Source organism: Elaeis guineensis, chromosome 11 (assembly GCF_000442705.2).
Source record: "Elaeis guineensis isolate ETL-2024a chromosome 11, EG11, whole genome shotgun sequence".
Taxonomy (NCBI): Eukaryota; Viridiplantae; Streptophyta; class Magnoliopsida; order Arecales; family Arecaceae; genus Elaeis; species Elaeis guineensis.
Genome location: NC_026003.2, coordinates 10,418,610 through 10,424,008, shown reverse-complemented (window position 1 = coordinate 10,424,008; position 5,399 = coordinate 10,418,610). Strand labels below are relative to the sequence as shown.

The 5,399-nt window shown below is 38.0% G+C and overlaps 1 non-coding gene across 1 annotated transcript; it reads right to left on the bottom strand.

Moving 5' to 3' along the window:
* Nucleotides 1-3,776: 3,776 nt before the first annotated feature.
* Nucleotides 3,777-3,883, bottom strand: LOC140852682 (small nucleolar RNA R71). The gene has a single exon (XR_012135584.1). It is a non-coding gene; the product is annotated as a small nucleolar RNA R71 (small nucleolar RNA).
* Between the last annotated feature and the right edge of the window lie 1,516 nt (nucleotides 3,884-5,399).

Here is a 5,399-nt window from a genome sequence, read left to right as displayed (position 1 = left end):
TCAATGATTCTCCAATCATGGTGCACCCAAAACTTGATCTCTAATTCATGAAGCTCACCATGCCCGGGATATTGCTCCAATCCTTAGTTAAGTCAGACCCACCATTTGCACGAACTAGATTTCTGATTGGGTCTCTCACCGTATCCGAAATATTGAGCCCAATCCATCCTCTAATTCGTAGCATCCAATGCCTAATGGACATGATTGCATCTTTCTGGTGTAACTGAGCCACTGTAACCAGCCGAGAACAATTAACCCCAGAAAGGGCCGCACATCTACAATGGTGGAAGACCTAGACTTAATATTTTCTTAAGAAGACTTGATTTAGGTCTCATTAAACTTGACTTGACTAGTCATAACAATTATGACTAACCTAGTGGCATGGGTTAGCTCGAATTGTTAGCCACCTCTAATCAGAACTGAGTCGACACATATGGCCAGGTAAGTGAGACCGGTAGGAGGGATATGCCATTAACTCGATAAGAACGCATTCGAGTTGAGTAGCTCCCAATTAAAAATTAATTGGTCGCATTTGCCTAACTTACCTTAGACACCAAATTATCGAACCAGAACTAATTGTGTTAGCCTACTGATTTATGTCACAAATTGACATAAAAAGTATCAATTAATATCTAAATTATCTAACTTTATTAGAAAATTGATACTTGTTATTATATTTTGTAGAAGAAGAGGTCATCAATAGAAAGAACAAGGAAAGAGGATTCCAACGACACAAATTTTATGCAAAACGGAGTTAAATTGACCCAGGAATTGAAGAATGAAGAAAGAAGACTCAATTGGGTCAAACCCGAGTCAAATCAGGTCAAAATTGGTCAAAAATCAACTGATCTAGTGATCTGGTTAGCCGCCTGGTCCACAGCAACAGGCGCCTGAACCATGGACCCATCGGCGCACCATAAACCAACCAATCAGCGAGTATCGGCTCACCATAATGCATCGCGAGCCCAATTCACGCGCGCGGTCCAGAGCTCATGAGGAGAGAGAAGAAAGTCCGAAGGGCAACCTGGTAATTTCACATAACTCGATGGTCCGATTTTCTCTGATCAAGATCCAATGCTCCATATTTTTGCACCATCGGACGGCCACCATCGCAGCCGGTCAAGATCCAACCGTAATCAAGGCAATGCAAGAATCAATAAACACTAGGACAACACGGGATCCTTCTGCAGCGCAATCCAACGGACGAAATCTTCCAGCACCTTGATCGGACGGTCCGCGATGCATCCGACCTGATCCCATCTCTGTAGCGCGATCCAACGGCAGCGCTTCACCCAGATCATCATCGGACGGCCCAGAATCGCTTCCGGCTTGATTTATTAGATGAATTGGGTCCTTTAGATGAAGATCGGACGGCTGAAATAATTTTTAGGGTTTCTTGATGGATTTAAATGATTTTTGAGCGAGATTTGAGCCCCTAAACCCTCCTAACAGCCCTCTAAAATCTCTTAGTCCCACATCTAAAGTTTTGAAAACTTTATAACCCCCAAATGCCTATAAAAAGCCCCCAAAGGCCCTTATTTTTCTGAAAGAGGAGGGGATTCTTTCCTTCCGATCAAGCTTGTAACACTAGATAGTGGGGTTTTTAGCTTTCTTCTCAAGCTCGAGCTTTGAGGCTTTTGTAATAATTTTTTTTTTATATAAAATCTTATTTTTATGCAATTTTATCTCTTTACATTATGCAATTTATTTTTTTTGCAATTAGGATAGTTTAATTTATGTAATTTAATTTCTTACAATTAGGTTAGTTTAAATTATACAGTTTAAATTTATGCAATTAGGATAGTTTAATTTATGAAATTAGGGTAGTTTATTTTTCTGCATTTAAATTTTGCAAGTAGATTTAGATCATGTCTAGCTAAGCATCCCTTCTAGGGTTTGCGATGAAGCTAGATCATGAGTAGGGGTTTTACATAGGGTTCTTTCTTTTTCTTAGGGTTTCTTTTTCTTTCTCTTTTGCCAAGAATTTTTGATGAACTACAGTTGGGTTAGAGTCCCTTCATAGTTCATGTTTGATTCAGTGCATAGGAGGAGAAAACCCTAAGAGATCCTAGTTACCACTCCCCTGTAAAGAATCTTGATGGATTATCGTTGGGCCTTAGTCCCTTCATAATCTATGCTTGGGAAAGACAAGAGGAGTAGTCGTTAGGATCAATAAGAAAAATTCTAGGTAGAATTCCCTAATCTAGATCTAGTGGATTCAAAAACTCTAGATCCTTAGTCTTATTGTCTTTAGCAAACAACTTTCGATTTTCGATTTTCGTTAAAGCTCGCTTGAGCATAGATTTGAAAATTATTTTTAAACCAAGTCTCTGTGGGATCGACCCGTACTCGCTGGTTGTGCTACTCTGCACACTGTGCACTTGCGGTTTTATTTACAAATTTTAAGATTTGCACATCAAGTTTTTGGCGCCGTTGCCGGAGATTTGGCGTTTTAAATTGTTTTCAAATATTTGTTCTTCGTGCTTTATAACTCTCTTTCTTTTTCCTTTAGGTTTCTAGATTTAGTTGGTGATTGCTGGAAAACTCAGGTACGCTTCTAATTTTTCTTTTATTATTTTTAGTTAATTACTTTTCCTTTTAGACCTAATCATTTGAATTTACTTAATCACAAAAAAAAAAAAAAATAAAAGATATTTCATAATCGTGAAGTAAAATATCAAAATTAAAAAAAAAATTCTAAATTAAAATCTTTTACATTCGGGTCATCTTGTTTATTTGCATTTACATTTTCATAATTAATCTAAGGGCATCAACCCATTAACAAGATAAAGTGGGGATTTCATTACCCTTCGTTAGCCAAAAAATCATCTCCATTATATTGCATTACCTAGACCTTTATCTTAAAATCAATTAGACGTCAATCTTAAGGAATTCGAGCTCAATAGGACAAGGAACCCTAAGAGTTCTACCAAGTTTGAGTTGTTTGATTAGTTGGTGTCTAGGCAAGTCTCTGAGGGTGGTTTGTTAAATTGGTTCAGTTGCTGGCCTGGCCAACTCATTTGGTGTCTAGAAAGGCAACGATGAGTGAACCTCCCACCTCTTATACTTACCTGGCTAACTAGTTGATCAATCTCCACTTGGAAGGCTTGAAGGGTCATCTTGGAACAGTTAGGAGCTGTCTAGATTTAAGTTAACCCTAGGATAGATTGAGTTTAATTTATTGTTTCACTTGTTTGAAAAATAAAAAAAATTATTAAAATTTAAATTAATTTGATTACTTTTCTTTAGATTTAGGACTCCTTAGGATCTTTTCTTTAGAACTTTTTCTCTTTTCTTTCTTTTTCTTATACATAAAAATTTTATAAAAAAAAATTATACCGTACACCTCGTGTGTGGAGAAGAGTGTCGGGTCGTCTAGTTAGAATTGAGTTAATTCCTGTTGTTCCAATGGCTGAACCAATCCAACCCATGACCCTTAAGGATTTGTGTTATCCAGTTGGCTCCATCCAACCATCTTGTATCAGGTTACCACAACCCACAACTAACAATTTTGAAATCAAACCTCAAATCATAAATATGCTTCCAAAATTCACAGGATTAGAGGATGCTTATATATTTATTAGAGAATTTGAGGAGGTATGTGCAACCATGAAACTGCAATTAACAGAGGATGAGGTCAAACTTAGATTAATCAACTTTGCCCTTAAGGATAATGCTAAGAAGTGGCTTTATAGTCTGCCAAACCATTCTGTCACTACCTGGGAGGGCTTTGTGAGAACATTTTTAAAAAATATTTTCTCCATCATAAAACAGCTAGGATTAGGAATGAAATAAATCAATTTTACCAACTAGCTGGTGAATCATTTTGGAAGTACTTTGATCGTTTCAAGAATCTTTTGACCCAATGCCCACACCATGGAATAGAAACTTGAAGACTATGCCAGATCATCTATGAGGGGTTAGATTCAAACTCAAGAACCATGCTAGAGTCCATGTGCCAAGGCCGATTTATGGACAAAGAAACTACTGAAGCTTGGCAATTCTTAGAAGACCTAGCCGAGAAAAATTTACAGTGGGAAACAACTAGGGAACCTGATAAAGCTACACCTTCAAGAGGAGGAATGCATCAAATTCAACCAACTCTAGCATCAGAGGCAAGATTGTAACCTTAACACGTAGATTGGAAGCCTTAGAATTACAGAGACCAGCCAATGTAAATCAAATATCTGCACCCATGTGTAAAGGGTGCAATGCACCAGACCATGTCTTAGAAGAATGTTCCTACTCGAATGAGTGTGCACAGGTGAATGCCACCTATCAAGGACCATTGAACAATCCTTATGCACCCACATATAACCCAGGTTGGAGGAATCACCCGAATTTCTCATGGTCCCAGAATCCTAATGTAGGCAATCCAAATTTCAATCAGCAAAATCTAAGGTCCAACCCAGTGATGAACAACCCGCCAGGCTTCCATGATAATGACAAGAAAATTACCTCTTTAGAGAAAAGCCTAGAAGCCATGATGAAGACACATACCAGCTTTATGCAAACCACGGGTCAACTCATAAATAATAACACCCAAGCTATAGCCCGTCTGAAAATGCAAGTAAGTCAGCTGGCTTCGACCATTAGTGAACGAGAACATGGTAGGTTACCTAGCCAACCTGAGCCAAATCCTAGGAACCAAAATGGTCCACGACCCCAACAAGGAAACCAAGTTAATGGTGTAAATGCCATTCATACCTTAAGATCGGAAAAACAAATAGACAATAAGGTAGTTGCACTTGATGATATAGAGGACTCATCTGCCGAGTCACCTTCTAAAACTACTACCTTTCAACCTCAAGCACCAGAAACCAAAATTCACCTAGTCCAGTACTTAAAAGTCCTAGAGCTCCTTTTCCAAACAGACTGAAATCCAATAAATCTGAACATTTAGACAAAATTTTAGAGGTATTTAAACAAGTCCAAGTCAATATTCCTCTTTTAGATATAATCCATCAGGTTCCAACTTATGCTAAATTTTTAAAAGATCTTTGCACTAGGAAAAGGACCACTAATGTACCAAAGAAAGCATTTTTGGCTGCAAGTGTCAGTTCATACCTATCTAGCCATGTGCCAATTAAATATAAGGACCCTGGAGCTCCAACAATTTCTTGTGTTATTGGAGAAACCAATATAAAAAAGGCCTTGCTAGATCTAGGAGCTAGTGTGAATATCCTTCCATATTCGGTGTATGAGCAACTAGGATTAGAAAAACTTCAACCTACTGGGATCACATTACAGTTAGCCGATAGATCTCTCAGGATCCCTAAGGGAATGGTCGAGGATGTTCTGATAAAGGTTGAAAATTTCATTTTTCTGTAGATTTTATTTTTTAGAGACTGAGCCAGTTGCGAATCCTAAAGGACATATACCTGTCATTTTAGGAAGAC